The sequence below is a fragment of the Xenopus laevis genome, chromosome 1S (assembly GCF_017654675.1).
Source record: "Xenopus laevis strain J_2021 chromosome 1S, Xenopus_laevis_v10.1, whole genome shotgun sequence".
NCBI classification, from domain to species: domain Eukaryota; kingdom Metazoa; phylum Chordata; class Amphibia; order Anura; family Pipidae; genus Xenopus; species Xenopus laevis.
The window spans coordinates 96,935,851-96,950,518 of record NC_054372.1 but is presented as its reverse complement, the minus strand read 5'-3'; the positions used below and the strand labels follow the sequence as shown (position 1 = coordinate 96,950,518).

The following is a 14,668-nucleotide window of genomic DNA, read 5'->3' as shown; positions in this document are numbered from 1 at the left end:
CCCCTCTTGTGGAGAAATGCTGAGAACACAGCATTTCCTTTTCCAGGCGCTTCTTCCTTTGAAGGTTAAAGTTTTGTAACCCTCCCAATTTATGACATTTAGCACATCACTTCACCACATCTTTGCGATAGACTGTGTCAGCAGGGCAATGCAATCTTGGCCAGACTCCCGACTTCGGGCAACACTTTCAGGGGCTACTCATCTCAAACTCTTCCAATGGGCTTCCTAGTTCAAGGAAGTTAAATGAACCAAAGAAATACACAAGAGTGAATGTAGTGAAACAAGCCATCATTTATTGCCACAAAAAGAAGGGGCTTGGTAAAGTTGGCTTTACATGGACTACATGGACTACTCAAAGTTGCCAAGTCCGCCCCTCGAACTGACTGTACAATGTCTGGCTGGCTAGAAAATCCTGTCATGCAAGGCCTGCATCACTGCATTGATTCAGTCCTCTACTAGAAGGGCCCCATGGCTCTTAATAGGATGCGATTTTTGACCCGGACCAAGCAATCAGATTATCTTGATTTGGGCCCAGTGCAGTGTCGGACTGGCCCAGAGGTGTACCAGGAAAACTCCCGGTGGGCCAAGGTGTCAGTGTGCCCTCATGCTGCTAAACTTTTGGCCTATTTCATGGCCTTTCCCTATTCTATGAGAACAAAGAGGCTAATAGATGGAATAATAGATTATAGTATGTAAAGAAAACAAACTAGCAGAATAGAGGTTAATTGAGGAGATAGAGAGTATTGGTACTGAGAGTGGGCCCCTGGTCTAAGGTTTTTATGGTGGGCCCTGGTCTAAGGATTTTGGGTGGGCCCCTGGTCTAAGGATTTTGGGTGGGCCCCTGGTGTCCCAGTCCGACACTGGCCCAGTGCATTGTAAGGTAAAGATCGGCTTGTTTGCTAACCTGCTAAATGCACGGATCTTACCATTTATGGGCAATTTAAGTCACTGGGCCTCGTTCTAGTTACCAGAAAGTTAATGCACAGCAACTGATTAATTGTTGGCAAGTAAATGCAGTGATCCCTGTTCTGCCACTTCTCTTCCCTGTCATGTGGATCCTGGTCACTGCACTTTGGGAAGAACGAGCACTGGCACAAATGAGCATGACCTCCCTGGTAAGCCTGTTTTAACTATATTACAGCAACCAGGCCTCCCTGTATGATCGGATTAACCGCTGATTGAGTGCCAAATTACTAAGGCCACCACCATGCATGATCAACAGTGGATTTAGTACCAAACTGCATGATGAGCAGCAGAGTGAGGACTTTATTACCAGAGTCTCAGGGGATTCAGTGTCATGAGTAGCTGTGAATCCAGTGCCATATTAAAGGAAAAGGAAAGCGCTAAGGCAGTTTATTGCCAATAGATAAGACACAATATTCTTCAGAATGCTTTACCATACCTGAGTAAACAGCTCTAGAAGCTTTCTCTGTTTGTTTAGGATAGCAGTTGCCATATTAGCATGCTGTGACATCACTTCCTGCCTGAGTCTCTCCCTGCTCACTCATAGCTCTGGGCTCTGATTACAGCAGGGAGGGGAGGAGGGATGGGGAAACGGGAGGGGGATAGAGGAGCAAACTGAGCATGCTCATGCCCTATCCCTGGAGGTTTAAGCTAAAAACAGAAGTCTGATACAGAAGCCCATATATAAACAACAGGAAAGGAAAGAAATGTTGTGTTTCTTTTGACACAGGACTCAGAGTCTTTCTCATAAACCTTACTTCATTTTAACCTTTCCATCTCAGGGCTTCCCTGCATGGTTAGCAATTGATTTACTTCCATATTCGCTATATTAGTAGGACCACTGACATTGCATTATGTGCAGTGTTAACAGTCCATTACATGTTACAAATAAGTACTGATGCTCTTATAGGGTCTGTGCTGTTTGAATAAGCAAGGGGTGCTTTCTTGGCCAAATCCTAGCCCAGAGACTGTCCTGTTCTTCAGCGGAAGAGTGCCTCAAACCACTGATGATGATGGTACTGATCAGATGTCCCTAAGATCCTACTGCCAGGTTGATCTTGAGGAGGAGGTGAGGCAATGGCCTAATATTCTAAGCAGAGCCGGGCCAGACTGAGCAGGCGCCCTAGGCAACCTGCCCGACCATGGCGCCATCTGAGTTGTTCACGCTCGCGCACATCGGCATGCACGGAAGCACACATCAGCATGTGTGCAAGAAGATGCTGAAATGTTGGGGAGAGAGGGGACCGGACATGGGGTAGGCGACAGAGCAGGTAAGTGCCTGGCGCCCGCCAGCTTTGTGCCCTAGGCATGTGCCTACTCTGCCTACCACTAGTCCCTGATTCTAAGTCCGTTTGTGATTCTCATTACATATGTGTGCACCTTTTTCATTTAATGTCCCCTAAGTCACAAGAGATGGTGGCTCTCTTAGCAGACACAGATGCTATGTAACACGTGAAAGAGCAAGGAAACCCCAGAGAAACAAGGAGATTCTAAAACTTCTGACCAACCATGCAAGGGGCACAGCAGGACCAAACACACAGGGTCAAGTGCCAGTTTTAGCTAAAGCTCCCCATAGACGCGGCGATTCTTCTTGCCGAACTACAGATTTTAGGGAAGTCCGACCAATCCTTCGAAATTATCGTGCGGTTAGTGGGATTCGAACGATCGTGCATCTTACGATTTTTCGTCCGACATCTGTCAGGAAATTGATCGGCCAGGTCAAAAAATCTTTGTCGTCCCAGTGCAATCTATCTATGTTTGCAGGGCCAAGCAGACAGCTCCCCTTTGTTTTCCTGGCAAATTGGTCTTTTTAGTTGATGGTAAATTCGTACGATCGTTCTGAGAAGATTGTGGTCTCACGATCAGGATCTGATCATTTGAAAATCTCAATGTCTATGGCCAGCTTAAGACACAGTTTTAGCTAAGACATAGAAGGACCGGTGAGATGAAGCCTAGGGTGGTCACGAGGCTGTTGGGCAGTGCCTCTGATTGCATTTTGCTTTAACTAGGGTATTAGTGAAGTGCCTACGCCTTTCCCAGAACCAACAGAACCCACAGAGCATGCTTAACGTGCTGCAAAACCTCTGTAACCCAGCAGTGACTGCCACTCTCTGCCGCTTCTCCGATCATCTGTGTCACATTGCTTTTCAAGAGACGCACTGCTCAGTGTTGCCCGGGCATATTCGTTGAGGCCTTTGTGATTTTTCCAGATTGATTGGTAAGATGTAGTAAATTCTGTTCTCCTTCTTGCTGTCTGTGGAGATGCACTATGAATTATAGATATGGGCATAATGTGCCTCGCTCCAGTAACCCACACCAACAGATCAAGAGTTAGCTTTCATTCGTCTAATTCAAGCAAAATGTTCAATATGAAAATCTTATTGGTTGTGATGTTTTTTCTGGCTGTAAGAAACAAGGGAAAGTTGTGCTCGCACTAATTTTTCAAACCATTAGGCAGGGGTGCAATGAGGCTGTGACCACAAAATACATATAGACAAATATAAGAGTCCTCTGCACTCGACCCATTATCAATATATTTAAGACATTGAGACATTTTATGCATACAGCTACTAAAAAATGCCTTACCCTTTAAACAAAACAGGAATTGTTTATCCATATATTGCAGTATTTCTGAGAACTGCTGCACATCTGTGTTGTATGGAGTCCACCAACTTCTGGCACCTGTTACATTCCACAATTCTTCTGCATTTCTTTGTTTTGTCTCAGAAAACATTTTTAATTTCACCCCACACATTTATTGTATTAAGGTTGGGGGATTGGGCTGGCCACTCCATAACGTCAATCTTATTACATAGTTAAATTGGGTTGAAAAAAGTCCTTCAAGTTCAACCCCTCCAAAAGAAAACCCAGCATCCATACAAACACCCCTCTCTACTTTTAATTAAAATCTATATACCCATACCTATACTAACTATAGAGCTTAGTATCACAATAGCCTTTGATATTATGTCTGTCCAAAAAATCATCCAAGCCATTCTTAAAGGCATTAACTGAATCAGCCATCACAACATCACCCGGCAGTGCATTCCACAACCTCACTGTCCTGACTGTAAAGAACCCCCTACGTTGCTTCAAATAAAAGCTCTTTTCTTCTAGTCTAAAGGGGTGGCCTCTGGTACGGTGATCCTCTTTATGGGTAAAAAGGTCCCCTGCCATTTGTCTATAATGTCCTCTAATGTACTTGTAAAGTGTAATCATATCCCCTCGCAAGCACCTTTTTTCCAGAAAAAACTACCCCAACCTTGACAGTCTACCCTCATAATTTAAGTCTTACATCCCTCTAACCAATTTAGTTGCACGTCTCTGCACTCTCTCCAGCTCATTTATATCCCTCTTAAGGACTGGAGTCCAAAACTGCACTACATACTCCAGATGAGGCCTCACCAGGGACCTATAAAGAGGCATAATTATGTTTTCATCCCTTGAGTTAATGCCCTTTTTTTATGTAAGACAGAACATTATTTGCTTTAGTAGCCACAGAATGACACTGCCCAGAATTAGACAACTTGTTATCTACAAAAACCCCTTTATATGTTTTCCTCTCTCCAATCAACTTTTTAATCAAAGTACACTGCTCTTCTAAACAATGTCTGAACAACCCATTTTACTCAGATTTTCAGAGAGAAATACACTATAACCAGCATGCACTACATTTGCTCCTTCCTTCCTTAAATAAGGGCCGTAAATTGACACTTGTTTTTTCACATAAATGACCTCACTAATTGAATTCCACACTGCTATTATATGGAACACGCTATTATTATTTGGAACAAGCAATTAATTGAAACAAACCTCCATTAATGATTCAATTACATGAATCAGCAGCATGTCATGACTGTTGGTTTTCTATTACTCTACTACACCTAGTAGTAAATTATTTGGCATGTAGAAATTTCTACCAAAAACAGTGATTGAATAGTTTAGTGATGTTGGACTGCTATTATTCTGAACAAAACTGTATGTGCTTTGCCATACTATGTACGGTATCAGGAAATGCTTTCTGTTCCTTCTTTAGTGCCAACTCACCCTTGTTATTGTGCAGGTAAAATAACCTCAGCCTGGGAGCAATCCTGAGGAAACCCCATGCCTAGCAAAAGGGGAAAAAATACTAAACCCCACCTATCCTCCAAATTTGGGTCTGCATTACTGTAACGTGCATGGTTTCATATAAAAGAGCTTTCACACACTGTGGCATTGTCCAGACGGGCAGTTGACATTTAGCGTTGCCTTCATTTTAGTTCTCACATTTTCCACTTCTCATCAGCAGAGATGAGAAAACAACAAATTCAATAATACTTGCACTGACCCTAAATATTGTGCTATGTGGCAATAATGTGTTAATCTGTTTTCTCTTAGTTTATGGCTTGTTTGCTACAGCTGCCTCCTATTCTTAGTACTACGGACATTCACGCCACGTCATCATGGTTTTTTACATCTTTTGTTGCAGTGTGACTTTGCTCAGGAAGCCTCCAGATAATTCTATGAGTGTTGCCACTGGAAAAAAAACTTTCGTTCAATACCCAAAGATGGTAAAAGTTTTTCCAGAGATGATTAATGCGAACATTTTGCAGAATGGATTCTGGTATTGTTGCTCACTATCCCTTTGATGTTGCTCCCAATTTCACCCAAAGAGCCTCTTGCTGGCTAGCAGTCCACATGAGGCTACCAAATAGCCAATCCCAGTGCTTATTGGCACCAACACTTTCTACATTTTTGAGAGTGGCACACGGATAAAAAAAGTTGGGGACTCTGCCTTATACAATTCCATGGTGAAGCTGTAACTATTTCAGTTTATCCATTTCCATACCCTATTACCCAATGGGATTTGAGAATCCATGATCATTTGTAACACATGGGCATTTTTTCTTTGGATATACGCAGCACTACCTTTTGCTCTGCTTCTTTTTGTTCCTTCCTTCCTGTTGCTGCTGTTTGGCATGCTTCTGGTTCTCAATTCAGAGATTTTGCGAGATCTCCTCCCACTGCAACTCTACCAGTTGCTCAGGAATTGCCACATACAGGTATGAGAGGGCAGGCATGGTCTCATTTAGAAATTGTATTGCCAATAGATTAGTCACAATAGTGCAAGCTAGAACCCTATATATATTCTGTAAAATGTTTAACCATACCCAAGTAAATAGCTCTAGAACCTGTTTGTTTAGGATAGTAGCTGCCATATTAGCTTGGTGTGACATAACTTCCTGCCTGCTCACTCATAGCTCTGGGCTCAGATTACAGTAAGGAAGGGAGGGAGGAGTAACTGAGCATGCTACCTGTGCCCTGTAGGTTTAAGATGAAAGATAGAAGCCCATGATACAGAAACCCATGTGTACACAATAGAAGGAAAGAAATGCTGTGTTTCTTTCGACAGAGGACTCAGAACAGCATTACTTCAAGCATTTACTGGTGTATTTATATAGACCTTTCTGTTAAAGCTTACTTAGTTTTTAACATTTCCTTCTCCTTTAATTAAATGTTTGGCCTATCACTCTCTTTCTTTCTGCAGTTACTCTGTCGTTGCCCCAGACTGGTTCGGTTCCCTGTCCGGTGCTCTGCTGTTTGCACAGACGCTCTCTGCTTGTCTCATTGTTTTGCACATTGGTGAGCAATGATGCCTTCTGTTTACTGCTCAATATGTTAGGGCTTTATTCCATCAGATATTCACACACAGTATCTCATCCCAGTATTTACTTCTATTACTCATGTACATTGTTCCAAACCGCTATGGAAAGGTAGCCCCTTCAGCAATTGGTGGTGGACTGCAACTCTTCCTGTACTGCATGCAGGGCCGCCATCAGAAATCGCAGGGCCCCTGGGCTGCGTCCACCACAAGCCCCACCTACAGGTCCGCCCACCCCACCCCACAGGTCCACCCCCCACCAAAAAAAAAACCTTGGTGGCTATGGTTCCCACAAAAAATATTGGTGGTCAGGGCCCCCCATAGAAAAAAACATTTGTGGTCAGGGCCCCCCTATTAAAAAAAACATTTGTGGTCAGGGCCCCCCATTAAAAAATATTGGTGGCTAGGACCCCACATGGGGGAAAAAATTGGTGGCCAGGCCCCCCCACGTTATAAGAAAATTGGTGGCCAGCCCCCCCCCCCACGTTATAAGAAAATTGGTGGCCAGGGCCCCCCTTAAACATCCATGTAAAAAAACTTGCCCCTCCCAGAAGTTTAAAAAAAATTTGGTGCCCAGGGCCCAACCACACAAGAGGGACCACAAAGGGTTACCTTTAGGGGGGCCCTGCCATGTTGTACTTACTTCATTAGTGTGGCCCACCTGCTGTCAGTGAGCTGCCAACTTCAGAAGGGAGCACAGGTGGCTGCATCTTCTTCCAGTGACAGCATTTTCTTTCCTTATTGGTCACAGAATTTCAAGTCCTGGTAAAACTGCATGGTGATTGGATGAACTGGAGGAGAAGTTCAAACCTCAGCTATCCAATCCTTGAGCAGCTCAACCGGGACTTAAACTCCCGCCCTGCCTTCCCGTAGTCAGCAGCTCTCAGAGAGCAGGGGGGCCTGGCTAATCAAGAAAGTGTGGCGTGGCAGGGCCCCCCTTACCCTCGGGGCCCCCTACAACTCCCCCCCCTGATGGCTGCACTGACTGTATGTAGCTTACAGAAAAGAGGAGTAGGTAGATAATCAGTTTCCCAAATCTGACCAGCTCTTACCCTTCTATCAGGGTTTTGGCCCAGGGACTATAAGCTGCTCTGGACCTGCAGCTTTGGAAAAACAAGAACACGCCCTGACCTTTCACCTTTGGGACATCCCTCTTTTGACCTGGCTACTTGGGACTTTTTCACTAATTGCTATCCTTGTCATCAATGAGTTGGTCAAATTGCATGAAATCGGATACAAACCTCTCTTTAATATGCCTTTGTTTATATCTGCCAGCTGGACACTGCCTTTGTCCTTTTACAAGCTCAAACATTATTGTTGTTTTCTCTTCAGGGTTCGAGTGCGATACCAAAAGTGTCAGAAACTTAAGTTTGAAAAAAAAATCTGAATGTAGAATTCATGCCAAGTTTGGTTTCAAACTTTCAGTCCATGGGGAATAATTTCTGACCCCCTTGATGGATGAGGAAGGATGCAGAGAGAGCTGGTACTGTTTAATTCCAGTAATCCTAAAAGATGCCAATTTTCTTTCACCAAAAAGCTAGCCCTCACCGCGTGTGCCTCCTCCCCACTCTCCCTGCCTGTTTACAGACAGTTGGCAGCTGGAGAGTTGTCTGTGCCTTACTTCGGCCCAAGCGAAGTCCTCGACCCCTTTGCACTGATGACTTGAGGGGAATATAGCATTTAACTCTTTTAACCCTCCCAACAGCCCGCAGCTTGGATTTTAATTCAAATGCACAGCAACTCCTAACTGTGCCACAGGCCTCTGTGCATGGCTTAGCTAGTGTAATATGAACTTCAGTGTCTTTTAGAACCACTAGACCTCACTGTGGTCAGAATGAATTGAACAGGCTACATTTTTTGATGAATATTTTATGTGAACTGTGGATAATGTCACACATTGATGTGGCAGTTTGAGCTACTTAATGCTTCTGCTACAGTCACAATGTGTCGGGAATATAAGTTGCTCTTTCATCTGCATCAGCAGATATGAATGTGATGGGGCTGCTTTCTGGGGTTAACTTGGTCTTCCAGGAAGAAAGGATACTAAAAACAAACAAGTAACTGCAACCCATTTCTTTTAGTGTCTTTGTTGGAAGGTGAGACTGCAGCTTTCCTTTTTTTTTGGTTTGTTTTATGTTTGGTAGAAGTGAGGAAGAAGATGTGCTTCGGTCATTATGGCACTGGAGAAACATTGGCAGGAGCTGTAGCTCAGGCCTATTTTGTTGCTCCTCCAGTATGCATCACCATCCAGCTATGAGTTCTTCTCTGTTCTAGCTTTCTACACTTTTTTTTCCCCCTCTCTGCAATTCTGAGCAGGTAAAGTTGCACCTTCCAAAGTGAGGGCCACATTGCATTTTTTGCTGGGACTGTACTAGTTCCAAAACATATATTCCTGTTTCCTGCAAGAGGACATTGTACTTTCTGACGGGGACTTTTACCTTTAACTTTATTACACTACTGACCAACCAATCTAGGGAAGTGCATGGGTTCTGCTTGCACAAGTGGCCTCTATGATTTCTGCTCCAGTACCTCAGGTATCCTTTCCATACATTCTTCCTCATATGTCAAACAAAACAACACTCCTAATAGCTAAACTAATGGTGAATTCTCGTACAAGAATATTCAACTGGTGTCCAAAGGCCTTTGTAAGGGTAAGGGTTACAAATTTTAGGTAAGAATGTAAAGTACAGACAAAAGCTGCCATGTTTTGTATCCTTCCCTGCTGTGGGTGCTGGACTGCAAGGACCTGCACTTCCTGGATAAATACAGCACTGCCTGCATTTAGCAGAGCTGTGGGATGGGGCGGCACATGGCATCTCTCTATCCTCTCCCTGAAGCTGGCCATAGATGTTAAGATTTTTAAAAGATCTTTTTGTTATTGTAAGACCAAACTTATCTTGAAACGATCGTTTTAATCCATGATTTGTCCATCAACTAAAAAGACCATTTCAAGCAATGTTGTCTAGTTGAAGCTAGGAAACTGAGGGTAGCTGCCTGCTTGGCCCTGCAAACAATTGGACAATAAATAGATGGCCGAAAAATCGTTAGATGCACAATCGTTCAATTCCCACTAACCTCGTGATAATTTGACGGATTGGTTGGATTGCACTGAAATCGGTTGTTCATCAAAGAAAAATCTTTGCGTCTATGGGGGCCTTAACTTGCATGGCATTCAGACATGGAAGCTAGGTAGGCACATAATGCACAAGGCTGCCTTGCACTGCACTCTATGCTAGATTTTAAATGGAAGATAAAGAGAAATTCTGTAAACAAAATAATTAAAAAAAAAAAACAACTCTCGTTACCTTATATATACAATGCTCTTACCTTTGTTTAAAATAAAGCAACAAATGAGACTAATTAATAATCATATTATATAGATATGTAAATATAAAAGCCCTTTTAACATAAAATATATTCTTAACAAAAACACACATCTTTTTACAGGTTTCCATATGCATTCAATCATTAACATTGAACGAAATGCAAACGTGGAAAGCAAAACAGCAGCAACGGATAAATGTAATGTGAAAAAGGCAGCTATTAACAAGCACAAAACAGAACTTGTTAGTAATCTAGTTATGGCATTCGAACAGCCCCTGACACTGCAGTACAGCAGTGTAAATAACTTCTCACGGTCAGGGTTTTCTGGCAGTTATATTTATCTCCAGCCCCAAGTAATCATATCCAGAGCCTGTATGTCTTTGAGCATAGCCACAAATTTAAATAGGCCTCAGTCCAACATGGCTTCCAGTTGCTCAGCTAGGTCGTCGAAGATGGTGCTGATATCGTCAAGGATGTTCTTGGTTAGTTGCACAGTTTCCCTGCAAGAACAAACAGATCCTGTGAGTTTTTCTCAGTGTTTTTATTTCATAATGTTTATTCTTCATAAAATACTTAGAAACGAATGCCACTTGACCGGAATTAAAACCATTGTGCTCTCCATAGCTTAATTGCTAAGTGCAAATGTTCCCTACAGCTTTTAATACTTGGGCTACATGTACTGGCTGTGGACTGTGGTTAATTCTAACAGGAGGAATTCTTATCTGAGTGCTGTGCACTTTCCAAAAGTAGTGCATAAGTGGGCGCCACACTCCTGAGGAATCCAATGGCACAACTAGGGTAATTAGTTGGCAGGAAACCAAAGCTAACAGTACCTGAGATATCAATAGAAACCTTACACAACAGTAAAACAGTGCAGGACTTACAGGGCTAGACTTGTTTGATGTTTGTTAGTGTAGCCCCAAAACTATCCAAGATTATAGTAAGTGGCCTTGTTTCTGCTCCCCACACAACTGGGCTTAGTTTGCAGTTACTGGAGACTACAAATGATAGTTCCTCCTAAAGAAGTGTAATGGCTTCCGCTGATCTCACCTGCAACTTTTTTCCCTAGTGTCTTGTAGTTCCTCTGTGTTCTGTAGTGAACTGGTAAATACTGGAGGTCCCTTTTCTGAATTGGAAATGCTTTGCTGAGGAATGCATGTCTGTTCCCTGCTTGAAGCCTCTGACTCTTCATCCCATAGAATAGATCCAGCAGGGAACAATGGACCAGTTACTGCTCTGGAGGGTTTCTGTAAAACTTGCTGGGGGCCAGAAATGACTAGATGAGTCTGAGAGATGGAGACCCCTGCAATGACAAGATACAGTTAAAGAGGTTGTAGGGTTTCAAAAGAATGTTCATTGAAGGAACAGTAACACCAAAAAAATGTAAGTGTTTTAAAGCAATGACAATATAATGTACTAGAGTCCTGCAGCGAGTTGCGGGTAGACGTTCCGGGTATAGACGCGGGTCGGCGGTTCTGCAGGGTCGCGGGTCTTCTCAATAATGATTTTTACTCTTTTTTTCTGATCACGCCTACTTCCGATGATGTCACTTCCCGGTTTACAATGACAGCACTTCCTGATTCTTGATAGCCAAAAAATGGACCCACGCAGGACTCTATAATGTACTACTGCCCTGCACTGGTAAAACTGGTGTGTTTGCTTTAGAAAAACAACTATAGTTCATATAAACAAGCTGCTGTATAGCCATGGGGGGGGGATAGCATTCAAGCACAGGATACACAGTAGATAACAGATAAGTTCTGAAGAATCCAATTGTATACTACAGAGCTTATCTGCTATCGGCTGTGTATTCTGAAGCCGTTTCTCATTTTTCATCTTTGAATTGCTACACAGCAGCTTGTTTAGTAGTGTTTCTGAATTGAATACAGCAGTTTTACAAGTGTAGGATAACAGTATATTATAATGTAATTCCTTTAATGTGTTCAACAATGTAGCTGCCATACCTGTGTTCCTTGTATCTATTCCAGTTTTCTTTACTGAATCCTCCACTACTTCCAAGCTCAAGAGTCTTTTGTCTATATCTGCTATTTTGGCAATCAAAGTGTCTTGTGTCAAGGGTTCTTGTGATGGAATGAGAGATGGAGAGTTGTTTGCTAGTGGGGACTTGGGACTCTCTTCCTCCTTTTCCTTCACTTTTGGTCTCCTCTTTACGGTGTCTGATTCTGTAAGATTAAAATCATGTTCCTCATTCTTTGGTATAGATGTGGCTGGTGGTGCCCTGGCCCCTGTGTCTGGCTTTGGCCCGATTTGGGGTTTGGCTGCTATCTGAGGTCAGGCCTGTGCTAAGACTACAGTAACAGGTTTAGCCAGAACAGCAGAGGACTTTAAATGACGTTGGGCCTCAGCAGATTGTAACTGTGACTCCTGAGTGGGACCGAGTTCTGATGTGGCATCTTGCTCTAGCTTGGCCCCAGGAGGTTTGGGGCGCTGCTTAATGGTGAGGTTACCCTCTTCTGCAAAAGGAATGCTCTCACTAGAACTGTGTTGTGAGGAAATAGGCTCTTCCTTCCTCTCTTCTTCCTCATCTTTTTTTGTGGTCAAAGGGAGGGAAAGTCTCCTACCGAGGCCAGCAGCAGACTCACTCACAGTCCTTCTGCGTGTTCCAGAACCTTCCAGCACCTCTGTGTGAGTAGCTTTGCTGATGCTAGCAGAGAATCCTGTCCCTTTACCTATATCCTCTAGTTGTGCAGCAATGGTCTTTACTGAGCTCTGTCCTTCAGGAGATTGCCCCTCTGCACTGGACATGGAACTGAGTCTTTTTGGAGGTGGTGGTGGAGGCCTCTTTCTATGTGCTCTAACAGCAAATGATTGGCTACGTTGAACTTTTTTCTCTGGCTTCCCAGTAGTCAAGCAGCTGCGTCCAGGACGCCGAGTTAAGGTGGTGTATGTACTAAGTGTCCCTGTGCCAGCTGTAGCTATTTTCTTCTCCTCCTCCTCTTCTTCTGGTTCACCATCTGACAATGCATAACGGCAAGCACTGAGTGAACTCTTTTTAAGTGCAGGCTTGGGTGGGGGTGCGGGTGGCTCTGGCTGAATCAGGCATCCATTGGGGACCCAGTGGTTTTGAAGAATCTGGTCTGTCCCTTCCGGGTGATTTCTTTCTGGAAGGTTCAAGTCTACTCCTTGAACATGAAGAGGCAGAACCGGGTAAGAGGAAGCAGATTCCTGGGAATGGCCAGAACCCTGAGAACGAGAGCTAATGCTCTCCTGGCTGAAAGACCTCCTACACTGTCGCCGGCTGCTTTATAGGGAAACAAACAAAGCTGCTCGAGGTCAGGGAAGTAATGTGGGGGGCTCCCCCCTGCTATTTGAAAGTATGATCATTACCCTGCAGAGCAGTTAGGGACTGTCTGAAGTTTCCTATCTGCAGCTGTCAGAGCAAGTAAAACGAAGGGGGGATTTCACTGCAGTCAGGTTTATTATAAAAACGGTACACATTTTTTAAAGTATAATGGAGATAGATTTCTTAGGTTTGTCCCCATCTGAATATGACAAGGCTTTGAATTAGTGCAGTAAAGAATGTGGTGGAAATGTCTTCTCAAATAGCGGAACTTTATGAGAACAGAATTCTGAAGCTTTTACTTTGCACTTGATAGAGAAATTTTTGTACTCACCGTTAAATCTTTTTCTCTTGTCCTATATTGGGGGACACAGGCACCATGGGGATGAAGATCCTGCAGCTTGGAGATAGGACACTAACTTGTTAACTGTGACTCCTCCTCCTGCTCTGGGCTTCATCCCCTGCCTCCTCCTACTATACTCAGTTTCAACCGAAGAGGAGTGTCAGAATATCAACCCAAAACAGAGAAGGAGTTTCCCAAAACCCCCCAGAACCTCTCAATCAAAAATGAACTCCAAACCTGGAGTAACTATATACAACTTAGATTGACATAGCAGTGTACAACAGGGCGGGAAGGCCTGTGTCCCCCAATATAGGGCAAGAGAAAAAGATTTAACGGTGAGTACAAAAATCTCTCTCTCTCTTGCCTAATTGGGGGACACAGGTACCATGGGGATTTCCCAAAGCAACCCCTGAGGGAGGGACACTGTAACCCCTTGATATGTTCAGTAAATGGCAGTCTGTAACACCTTCCTCCCGAAGCAAGCTTCGGCTGAGGCCTGTGTGTGAAGCCTGTAGATTCGTGTGAAGCCTGTAGATTCGCGTGAAGGTATGAGGAGAGACCCAGGTGGCTGCTCTGCACACCTGCTCCACTGATGCTTGATGTCTAACTGCCCAAGATGTGCTTAAGGATCTTGTTGAATACGCTCGAACGTTTAGTGGAGGCTTCTTTCCCTTCACTGCATAGGCCCTGATGATGGTGGATCTGATCCACTTAGCTATCGTTGTCTTGGATGCTTTAGTCCCCATCTTAGGACCGCTAGGAATCACAAAGAATAAGTCTGCCTTTCTCATTCCGTCTGTCGGACCTCCAGATAGGTTTTTACTGTCCGAACCACATCCAGCTTGTTCAATCTACTTTCCTTAGGATTCTTAGGTTCCGGACAAAGCGATGGGACTACTTTATCCTGATTGAGATGAAATTCAGATACCACCTTTGGAAGAAAGTCTGGTGTGGGTCTGAGGACTACCTTATCCTTGTGGATGATAGTCTACGGGGATCTGCAAGACAGTGCTGTAAGTTCTGAAACTCTGCGGGCAGAGGTGATTGCCAACAGAAATACGACCTTCTCCGTAAGTGCGGAAAGTGGGATACAGCC

The 14,668-nt window shown here is 43.8% G+C and overlaps 2 pseudogenes; one reads left to right on the top strand and one right to left on the bottom strand.

Annotated features, from left to right (window-relative positions):
* The first annotated feature begins 1,049 nt into the window (after positions 1–1,049).
* Positions 1,050–7,991, top strand: LOC121398879 (annotated as a pseudogene).
* A 1,968-nt stretch (positions 7,992–9,959) lies between these two features.
* LOC108704792 lies at positions 9,960–14,318 on the bottom strand (annotated as a pseudogene).
* Between the last annotated feature and the right edge of the window lie 350 nt (positions 14,319–14,668).